The sequence below is a fragment of the Protopterus annectens genome, chromosome 1.part0 (genome assembly GCF_019279795.1).
Source record: "Protopterus annectens isolate FY-2018-M chromosome 1.part0, PAN1.0, whole genome shotgun sequence".
NCBI lineage: Eukaryota > Metazoa > Chordata > Ceratodontiformes > Protopteridae > Protopterus > Protopterus annectens.
The window spans coordinates 983415492-983428188 of NC_056725.1; positions in this window are offsets into that span (position 1 = coordinate 983415492).

Here is a 12697-nt window from a genome sequence, read left to right on the forward strand (position 1 = left end):
AGGTGGTCACTAAGGTCATTGGGGAGGGTCCCTGAGGTATAGCTGTTTGTGCTCTTGTTAGTCAGAATCCAGTCAATGATACTATCTTTTTGCTGAGCACTTCCAATTCTAGTAGGAGATAGAATATTTTGGGAGAAACCATGTAGGTTGATAGGATGTGGATTTGTCTGCTCAGAGCAGAGGAACCAGTCAATATTGACATCTCCTAGTATGATGGTTTCTTGTGGATAGTTGTTGGCAAACCAGCTGAAAGTTAGCTTGAGGTTTTCTAAGTTCTTGCCTGGAGGTATATAAATAAGACAAGATTGATACTTTTTTGTTTGTTTAGGAATAGTTTTAGGGCAATCAATTCTAAGTTAGAGACTTTAGGAGGTTGGAGCAGGTTCCTTATGATGTTCAGTGAGTTCTTAAACATGATAGCTATACCCCCACCCTTTCTAGTTGTCCGATCAGCCCTAAGAATATTATATCCGGGTGGGATAATTTCCTCATCCTTAGTGCTCGGTTTAAGCCATGTTTCCGATAGGCACAGGATGTCAGGGGAATGGGTAGCTAGTAGAGCGTGTAGGTTATGCACCTTATTATTGATGCTTCTAAGATTAAGGTGGAACATAAGGAGGGAGCTAGTAGGGTTTCTGGCAGATATCAAGGAGCTGGAGCTTGGGACAGTGTTAGGACCTGGGTTGGGGTGGATATCGCCATCTTTTATAATACATTTTTTCAGATGCTCTAGTAGTTTCTGGAGCTTAACTAGTAATTTAAGATCGGCTTTAGTTGTGGTTGCTTTGGGGTGGCAGAGAATAAGATGTATTATCTTGGAGCCTGTGTTATTGTTAGAATGGGGAGAGGGAGAGATGGGATTGGAGGGATGGTTTGAGTGCAGGGAGGTGTAACTCTCGGGGAGGTGAACTCCTGAGAGGGCTTGAGTTTCATATCTGGTTAGTAGATATGGAGTGAGAAGGAGAATTACTATGATGGGGATAATAGAGAAAGAGTTTTTATCCATGGTATAGTGAGAGGCTAATGTGTGTGAAGCTTAGGAGAATGTCCTAGAATAGAATGGATGGGCAGGATTAGAGAGGGGGAGGAGATAGAGAGAGGTAGATGGGGGAGGTCTAGGAGAGTAACCTTAGAATATAAGAAGTCAGAAAAGATTGAGGGATATAGAAAGTCAGGAAAGTGGGAGGGAGAAGTGCCCAAGCCTTGGAGAATGTACTAGAATAGAATGGATGGGCAGGGTTAGAGAGGGGGAGGAGATAGAGAGAGGTAGATGGGGGGAGGACTAGGAGAGTAACCTTAGAATGTAGAAAGTCAGAAAGTGGGAGGGATATAGAAAGTCAAGAAAGTGGGAGGGAGAAGTGTCCAAGTGAGGAAGAGTTGAGATTGGTGGGTGACAAGTGGGATGGACTAGGGGACTAGATAAATGTAGAGGTAGTGGGGGCAGGTGGGATAAGGGGGCAGGGTTGGGCGCGGAGTGGGGATTACACCACAGGAGTATCCCTGGGTCTTAGAGGTAATTGGTTATAGGTTTAACAGACAATTTTAGGAGTGAATGCTTACTGTTTTACTGGACATAAATCTTGGTAAAACAGAGTTTAAGCCTAATTTCTGGAGAAGGTACAGTCTGTTTCCTGCCAATGGAGTGCTTCAAGATTGCACAGTTAAGCTAGGAACTAGGATTTACCCTAAATTACTTTGGGTGTTACAGTTCTAATTCCAAGTTGTAGTTGCACGCTGGTCTGTGCATTCGCACATGGAGGGGGTTCTTCAGTTCAGCGGTGGTAGCCTGGGTGCCACGCAGTGAGCAGTTGGCTTGGGGGCTATCTGAGATAGGATAGTGAGAGAGACAGTAGTTTAATATCTTGTAAATGGGGTTATGTAGCTAGTGAGATTCAGACATTGTGAATTCTTTGAGGCATAATCAGAAGTAATCAGCGTTGTTATAAACATTAGCAAAGCACCTCTTTCAATAGGAAACAGCACAATAAACTTTAAATGCACTCCAGAATAACCTTATTTGAGTTGGACTAACCAAATTATAACTAGATGGTTCAATGAGAGACTAAGCAGTAGCTCCTATAAGTAAGCAGTGGTAACAGTAGCAGTAGTTTTAAAACTGTTCTTGGTTTACACATTAGAACAAAGTAAATGAGCAGTAGCTGAGATGGTGAATAACTAATGCATTGTCATGTTATGTTATACAGGCTATGCTACTTGTTAATATCACTTTGACTGAGTAAGAAAGCTAGCAACAATGCCACCGCCAACAATACAGTTAGGTTCTACAGCGTAATTATCGAGTGGACAATTATGCTAAACAAGCTCTAGATAACTAGCTGAACAAAAACAGAATGAGCTTTTAGCTCTGCATTAGTAACAGTTAGTTTGAAATTAAAATGACGCCAACAACGCCGACATTACATTCGGCCCAACAGCATGTCCTGGAAGTTTGAGCAGCAGTCACGCTATGCAGAACACTAGCTACCTTACAGAAGATAACAGATTTACAGTGTTTTCTTTTAAAGTAGATCAGTACATACCAACTGAAAAGAAGATGCAGCCGGGCAGGAAGGGCGGGACTGTACCTGTACTTTCCGGACTCCAGGGGAATAAAGTAAAAATGGCGAAATCTTCTAGGGTTTAATATAACTTTTTCTGACGCCTGTGTTGTAAGATGGATTGTAAACTGGTTCAAGGACAGAGCATGTATCTCCAGGGCCATTTATGGTTCATCAGCAAAAGAAAAGGTGACCAGTGGCATTCCTCAGATATTCTTATTAGCCTCCCTCCTTTGCTTCTCTGATCTCAACATTGATAGCAGGATCTCTGGCTAGCTATGTTCACAGATGTCTGCAAACTGGGTATAGCTGTCAGATCTTTTGTGTGAAAACCTTGCTGGGGGGATGAGCAATATAGTCTGTGCATTCATTATGCTTGTTCATGGATGACTGACTTATGTAGAATTGGTAAATGTGATGCTTTGTCTCAGAAGCTGCCTATGCTGGATTTTAAAACCTCAGTCAATTTAAAAATTACATTTCTATCACTTCATGTGAACAATGATGAACTGACTTAACCTCATCCAATTTGAGTCACAATTATTACCTCCCCCTGCAAATCATTGGTTTTGGTGGATCTATGACTAACTGCTGTTATAGTGGTAAAATGATGTGTGCTAAACCTTGTTTTGTTTAAAACCTTAAACACAGTCATTAAGACATCTTGAATTAATGTTCTTTGGCTGGAAGAAAATCCTCTACTCTGTCTATATTATAAGACAAGTAGAATTACAGAACTACCAACAAATCTCAGAAATACAGCTGCAATAAACAGCATGACAAGTTTGTCACTACTTCCAGTTAGACATTAATTATGACAATGTACTACTTAAGAATGTCAAGGTCAGGCTGAACAAAACCTTATTTATCAATTAAAGAATACTGCCGTTCTAGTTTACTACTGTGGTTAGGAATAAAATAAATGCTACTTTGAAGCCCATTGTTGTAGGTGCTTTACTTTTATACCCCTGATGTCAAAATAGACTACCTAGGAGGTCTCAAAAACTTGGAGAAAATGGAAATAACTAAAATACCCTTCTATCTGATTTGTTTCTACCTTGGAGATAGTATAGTTTAAGATTAGAGTTTTGGGATAAGAGGACACAGCCATCCATTAAACACCTTATAGTTGAACTACCAATTACTGTAAAATTGGGTGTTACACACCATAAGCAATATATTTGTGATAAGTAAATTGAATCATGTTAACAAATGGAACTAAAAATTGTACTAAACCAAGGCTGGTACTGGGTTGCTAGGTATGCTCCCTTCTTCCCAGACTATAAGGTAGTTATCATTGTCACCAGTCAATTACTATAGGCTCTTAAAAGGGTATCCAGGTATACTGAATGAAATTAATATCAATACAAATGGTAATGTTGACCAAACAGCAAAGCTTTCAGGAGTGGCCACAGTTATCACCAAATAAATATATGCAAATGCTCTCAAAACTTAAATATTTTCTAAAAGGACCAGCCACAATGAAAACATTAAATATATTTAGCAATAAATAATAAAAGAACAAGAAAATACTAAATATCTCTTGAGAGCAAATGCCAATGTTTCAGTCACAGGGAATATTAAAAATAACACTGATCCAAAGTTTCACACAGTATAGAAAAATAGTACTTCTAATCTCACTATGTTTTCCTGACCAATCTAAAGAGAATTACTGCCCCCTAGTTACGTTATTTACTACCGCAAGGCAAGATGATGTGAATGAGGGTCTTTCTAGTCAGGTTCAAGACAGAATGCAGAAAGCTAAATCACTCAAAGACTTCTCTCTGTAAGATCTAGAAATTATTTCAGAGTTGATTACAAGATGACATCACATCTGGTCATCTGACTCTGATTCCCACACTATCACCAGTACTAGAAACAATTAACACCTACATGTAAAAAAAATACACACACAACAGCTTTTACTCAGATCTGTGCAGCTGGTAGAAGTCATAAAAAAATAAAACAGTTCCAAGACAATACAGAAAGCTTCCTGGTACAGACAGTGTGCCTCTGGCTGTAGCAAGAACTGAAAGATACCATCTTTATAACCTAAGCCCAGTGGTTTAATTTCTTATATTTTTTTAAGTTATCAAGACTAAGATTAAGTTCTACTGTTCCAGTATATGCTGTTACAATGTATACATTTAAACAGTAACAATAATGCATGTACATTTCTTTTCTATTTAGCAGGGAACACTGTTGATATTTAACACAAGCAATCCTCACAAATACATTTTCATCAGAAGCATCTGTACAAATCAGAATGATATGATTGACAGATAATTATTTATAAAATTCCAGCTAGCTGTGCTGGCATAGGTGACAAATCCACCTATCATCACAAAACAAAATTTACCATTAAGAGCATTAAGCATGTTTTCTGTAAAGATGTCATAAATTATACTACTTTACACAGTCCATTTAGTCATTCTGTTAGCAAACTATATCTAAATGACAATAAAGTCTATAAGCAGTTATTCTCTTTGTGCTTTGCTCTATGTATGTATGCATATGTGTGCATAGTGTGTGTGTGTGTGTGTGTGTGTGTGTCTACAGATATATATATATATATATATATATATATATATATATATATATATATATATATATATATATATATAGATATATACATTTTTTTTTACTTGATTCTCAGCTGGAGCGCCTTTTGTGTGGAGTCTACATGTCCTCCTTGCAGTCGAGTGGTGTTCGAAAGACATGCATGAATGGGCATGCCTTTGTTGAAGGTTGGGCATTGAGCAGGCACCTCGGCACCGTAAAAATCTACTGCCAATCATTAGCAGACTGGAGTTCCGTTGTGACAACCCCTAACCGGGAAAAGCCAAAAGAAGAAGAAGAACAACCTATATCTATCACTTATGACATTCACTCCAGTGAAGCTCCAGTTTGTTGACAGAGGGAATGACTTGGGAATTTCATCAAGAACCTGCAGCATTAGCAAGTGTTGGTGAAGTAAGATACAGTATATTTAGGTTTGGGATTTTAATGCCTACACTGAAGGTTTTGGACTTGGGAATGGAAGCATGATAGCAAGTACTTGCAGGTTAGTGACAAAGTGAGGGCTAGGTAAGCAGGATAAATTCAGTGTCGTACATTTATACTGCAGTATGTGGTATGTGTCTGAGTGCCTTGTGTAATGTTAGTGTTAAGGACAGATAGTTTCTAAGATAAAATGGGCATTTGTGAATGGGGCACGGTTAGTGTTAGCATCCACTACTGCATTTTACTATATCTGAAATAGATCCATCATGGAGACATATATTATTAGGTTAATAGTGAAGTACTAGGCTTGCTACCATTGTGGGCCTTTTAGTCTACCCAGTTTACCTTCCAAAGGTGAGAATTAAACCTTACACCTTGCGATTGTGAGATAAATTCCTAAACCATTATACCAACACCTAGACCTGCTTTTTAACTTGCATATAAAGTTGTTAAGCAGGTTAACAACTTGCAAATAAAGCATATTTTATAAATCTTTATTTCCTTAAATATTATCAGCAAACAATACCACAGAGATTAAAGCATTATTATCTAGATATAAAATAATTGAAGGCCATTATGTTCTAGTTCTTCAGTAGACATTCACTGGAACTTATGGTAAACTATTCTGTGTTTCTTCACACTTTTAACAGTACTGTCCACAATTTGGATTTTTCTAACTAACTTGTCAGTTTGAAAAAATATAGCAATCAGCTGTTTCTACCACTCTGGAACAGTCCATTACAATTTCTGAAAGGGGAAAGGAATTAGAAAATATACACAATTTGAAAGATAGGTTCTCCAGCAATCCGTGCCATTAGCATGACTAACATGATAATTTATAAGCACTTTTTTTTCTATATTTTTCTAGAAGATATAAGTTGCACTGCAGTCTTTCATAGTCCTGGATAAAGGGAAAAAATCCAAAGTCTGCAACTACAAATCTGTTACAGTTTTTATCCAAAAAAATTGGATATGTGTTCCAATGTCTTATTTGCATAAGCAACATCTTTTGTTTAAAGATGTAGAAATAGGAAGTTCTATCTATCCTTGTATTAAGTGATTTCATGGATGACAGCACTGTCAATAAAGTAGTCTTGGACGTAAACTGTCAGGTACACTTCGTCTTCTGAACTGGTTTCCCCATCTTTAATTTCTTGATTCTAGAGTCAGAGCAATAGATACTGTAAATAAGTTGTAAATGAAGCCCTCTGCCTAGTGCTAGTATCTTTTGGGTTCACTGTTGTTTGCTTAGCCATATATTGTCTTCCTGTCCCTCTTGCTGCACTCCTTTGGCATCACTGTGCCAAAACATCCAAAATATCAAACCCAGAGAATCAAAATAGCCCCAACATCAATCACAATGACCCCCTTAAAATAATAAATCTGCAAAAATGTTGAAAAGATATGCAGTAAATCCTAAGATATTAAAGGTGAGGGCCAATTAAAAGGCACAGGAGCAATATCAAAGGCTTTAGGGGCTAAATGCCATGACATACAGCTGCAAAGTGTAGGTTATGATGAGTGGTATACCTGCTACTATTATCAGGGAGGTAGGAAAGGTGTAACATATGAGCAGCACTGAAGTTGTGCTGTTGTTATAGTGAGTCTGTGAAAAGTGAGAACTGGAACAGCTCCAACTGTACAATGTCCATTCATCTGTGGTTAAAACTAAGTATAACCCAGCTCAGTGCTGTAAAAGGATACAGCTAAGATTACAGGCTGGAAAGGCTTATCTGTCTTTGGTTGAAGGAATGGTGTTTTTGGCTGGCTGACTATCACCCAGCAAGTGAAGGATTTCCATGAAATAAGCAGTAAATGGCATGTGGGTGTGATGCTGCCAAGGTGATGACAATAGCCCTGTGTATTATGTCTTTGAAATGATGCATGCTAGGAGGGGGAATAATATTCCACAGCAATGATGAAGGTATTCATGTCAGCCAACCTGGGAGCAAAGCTTTAAAAACAAGTTTTGATATAAATGACTGTCTCCCTGCAGGGAATGAATGAGCAGGAAACAGATCACACACCGAGGGTAAATGAATGGGCCAATAGAGTACCAAGAGGACTGTTGCTTGGCAATAAAATGATATGGATAGATAGATATAGCTATAGATATAGATACAGCTGTAACTATAGATATAGATATATATACAGATATAGCTACACACACACACACACACACACACACACACACACACACACACACACACACACACACACACACACACACACACACACACACACACACACGCGCACACACACATATCATGTGCATCTCCCACACATACTACATACATATCCTTATCTCACAGTTTTGCAGGTTCACTGGTTATACTGCAGTCTGTGTAGCTAAAGGTAGGATTTTATTACAAATGACTGGCTGCTCCAATTTAATTAAACCTTATTGTGATATTCACCATTTATCGTTGTCTTCACCTATATAGTATGAGTCCTTCTCACGGACGTGTTTCACAATGCTTAACTGAGGTTTATAAGAACATCATGTCCATTCAGTTTTGTTATATAAACACATGAATTTAATCATGCTGAGATTGGCATAGTCATTTAACAGTAGTGAACAGTTCTGCACATTTAGATCTGAATATTTGCTATCGGGACAAATTGTTCCACTATACTACTATACTCATAAAGCAGAAATGTCAGCAAAAAAGATAAACTTGGACATAATTCACCAGGAAAAATAGAATATAAAGCATTTCAACTGAACCAAATAAATCATTTTATTCTGTCCACTTGTCATAATCTGTACCCTTACATATCTCTCAGCTGTACAGATTTTCACAGAATGTCTATTTTTCTGCTTCAAATGTTTGGCCTGTTACTCATAAAACTGTGGTTTTCTGGAAAATTATTGCCAAATATTTGAGGACTGAAGTCAGAAAATAATGATGGACATTTCAGATTCAGACTTCATATCCTTCAGAAAAATCATGCTAATGCAAAACCTTCTATTCTACCAACTTTCTAAGTTTGTAAGTTCAATATTTAAAAAATTGTCCTTATGTTTGGGCCTTTCCCCATTATTTCTGTCTTTGCTCAGATTTCTTTCTCTAAGAGGTTGAGAGCTATGACCACACTGCTTCTTACTAAAAACAGTGGTATTGCAATATACGCTTGAATGACACCATCCTTATGTTACCTTGTTTCTCTGAATGGAAGGTATAGTGCACAGACCAAATAGAAAAGCTCTGTAAAATATAAATGATATGTTTATTGCTAGTACTGTCATTAGAGTATAAGTATTTGTAAGGCAAATGTGAACATAGTATTCTAGTTTAATGTAACATTTCTAGTTTAGATTAACATACATATAGTTTGTTACATAAAACAATGGTGTCCTCATTGGCCACTTGCATAAAGGCACTCAGTTAAAACAACCAGACTGCCTGACATCCCCTAAAACAAATACATTTATATGCAACTGATATTGGAAAGTTGTTATGGTGTAAGGGAACTCACCAATTCTAGCATCTGGCACTGATGTGTCATGGCAACTTCAAAAGCTTTCTGTAAGGTTTAATAGCAGCAGGAACTCATTTTTGGAACATTGCCTCATTTTCATGAATGTCACTCACTGTAGGAATTTATTGAAGTTGTACAAATAATATCCAGTGTAAAAATGAGAAGTAGACCACTGTCATTTTTTATAAGATGAAACATCACACATACTAGCAAGTCTGAATATTTTCTTGTGCATTAGTCTTATTTTCTTATTGATACGTTACCAGAATCTAAACAGTGAGGGATACGATCCTCAGTGGTATAGAAGAGTTAAATACAATGTTATTAATGTTTTCTATAGATTTTTTATATTATATCTACAATAGTTGCAGCATGTTTTACAGAAGAAAGAACTCAACCATAGATATGTAAATAATTTTCAGTAGCTTATAGCAATCTCAATAAATTACTGTGGTCAGTACACGTCTTTATCCCTTATCTTCAATTTTTTTCAGTTTCATCATAGTTAGAATTTTACAGTGTAGACAGTTTCTGTATTATGACTGAAATTTACATGTCAGAAACAGGGAAACTCTTTCAGTTTTAATATTGACCAGTACAGTTACAATTATTAATGGACATTCGCTGTTTTGCTCGATACTTATTATTTATGAGACTGTTCTTAAATGTTGGTAATAGTGGATTTATGAAGTAGTTGTCATAGCATTGCTAAGTGGCAAAAAGCACATTTGAATGAACTCCTTTTTGGATGGAAATATGTAGAAAATACCACTTTTTGTGTTGCAGTTTAGTCTACTAAACTAATGTATTTCATGTCCATGAGTTGCATGTTAAATACATACTTACATATTATTTTTCCTGTGTTTCAGAGTAAATTCTTTATAGTCTTCTTTGAAGTGAACCGGTTAGTATTGATTTGCTTCATATATATATATATATATATATATATATATATATATATATAGTGTGCATATTTGATTAGGTATAGTACTTTAGCTATAAACAGACTGTATTATTATGTCAGCTCCTCAGTTAATCCCTTCAATAACATTTTACATTAACATTTTTGGTGTATTTCTGAAAGGCTTTAAAATTGTTATTTGTTATTTGCATTGAGAAATGAAGTTTCCATATACCAGTATTGCTAACAACTAGACAAATGTATAAATTTAACCTAATATCCTTTAAAAAATGACCAGATAATTGTTTCAGATACTTTTTTAGTATTAGGTCTGGGTAATAAAAGATGGTTTGGTACTTCATTAGATTTGATTTGAAGTAACATATTTGATGACATCAAACTATTTATTTCTAGTGTAATTTGGCAATATTTATAAGTAATTAAATCAGCTCTCAGAATTAAATATAGTTAGTATAAATTTTCAAAGTTAAATGCTGACAGCAATATGTAGAGTGATGCTTCCTTTTGAGTACACAAAGCATTGGCACCCCTTTCCTGAAAAGGGGTAATAGAGCTACTCATAATAGTGAGACTAAATGTCAACATGGAGTTCAGCAGATCAGAATATTTTTCCTTGAGAGCATTTCTATATTCATTGGGTGGTACTGCATTCCATTTCAGTCATGCATTTGGTTAAATACATATATTATATGAAAGAATCTGGACTAGCAATAAAAGGCACCACAAAGGAAACTCCTGAATAATGTTGAAACACAAATAGACTCCTTTATTAGATAAAACTGTCTCCAATACCCAGGATAGGACTGTATTTATCTTTCCTACCTTGGGTGACATGCATTCTAATATTTGAAATAAGTTCACTAGGATAACCTCGCTCCCAAAACATACATTCTAATATGGTACACTCATTCTCATAATCTACATCTAGGGATGTCATATGACTACTAACACATACATATTGTCCCTTTACAATCCCTTTCTTCTGAAAAAGTGGATGTCCCTTTGCAATCCCTTTCTTCTGAAAAGGTGAATCTGCACTAGTGAAACTGATGTAGGTATTAGAGAAAGTAAGTTTTCTGAAGATAGTGGACTTGAAGCCCTGTTCAGTTTTTTTTTTCTGAGCCTCAATGCCAAACAGTAAATCATTTGTAACCCGTGTGTTATAAGTGTCAATCTGCTCCTATAAAATGTTAATTTCATGCTCAGTATTTCTTACAATGGCCCTCAAAATGTCAATGCTGCAGTTATCAAATATATTTAAAAGTTCTTTGTGAAATTCACTCCCATTAACAACATTGTTGGGATATTTATGTATCCGAAGCTCTTTAGGTACAATACAATTCGTAACTTTAAACACTCATTTAAGTATGCATTGTCAATACTAAGAGATTTGTACCTTAAAAGGATATTGTGCAGTTTGTTTAAAGTGTGTCTGAAGGTGTCGGATGTATCAGCAGAAGCTTGTAAAAGAATAGGGTTACAAAACAATGGTTTATCCTGAAGCCATTCATTTAGGTCCACTGGCGGTCGAATAACAGTAGTGGATTCAGTCGCTGTATCCTTGTGTACATCAGAATTAGACTGTGGACTAAAAATAGTCAACGTATTATAAATAGCCTGTATGTTTGACCCAGAAGCATGCGCATTCACGCCCAAAGCAGTTCCTGGAACGTCCTGACATTTAGATGGCCCGGAACGAGACAATACTTCCTGATTTCTGGGCAAACAAAATCTAGATAAAAAAGCCATAAGTCCTTGGCTAAGAGGAGTCAATAGTTCTACAAGCTGTGTCAGTTGGCCAGCTATTTTCCTAAATTCACCCACTTAGGATCCCCTTGGTCTTTCTGATCTGTTAGTGGGTGTAGTGTGCCCTTCAGAAGACTCCATAATGCACAAATAACCAAAAGGAATGGAGCAAAATCCATCAAAAACCACAAGAAACTAAAAAATCTGGACCAACAATGAAAGGCACCACAAGGAAAACTCCTGAATAATGTTGAAACACAAATATACTCCTTTATTAGATAAAACTGTCTCCAATACCCGGGATCGGACTGTATTTATCCTTCAAGTGACATCCATTCTAATATTTGAAATAAGTTCAGTAGGATAACCTTACTCCAAAAACATACGTTCTAATATGGTACATTCATTCTCATAATCTACATCTAGGGATGTCATACGACTAACACATATGTATTGTCCCTTTACAATCCCTTTCTTCTGAAAAAGTGGATGTGCACTAGTGAAACTGATGTAGGTATTAGAGAAAGTAGGTTTTCTGAAGATAGTGGACTTGAAGCCCTGTTCAGTTTTGTATAAGGAAAACTCAAAATAATTAACATTTTTTTGTAGCGACTTAATAAGTGAACTTAAAAAAGGTGGTAGTTTGATTCAAATACTGAATAAATTCCTCTAAATATTCTAAATTCCCCACCCAAAAAATACAAATATCATCAAGGTACCTGGCATATAAAGTCCAAAACTTAGTATAAATGCTGGCATGCACATAATTTTGTTCCCACACTGATAGAATTATGTCTGCGTAGGTGGGGGGAACAACTGGCCCCCATGGCCACTCCTGTTTCTTTTCAAAAGAACTTCCCCTCAAAAAACAAAAAACTGTTCCTCAGGACGAGCTCAGCATACTCCAAACACAGAAATATGTCACATTCTGTAGCCCCTGGTCTCGTTCTAAGAGCTTCTTCCAACCAGGTTAACCCTGTGTTGT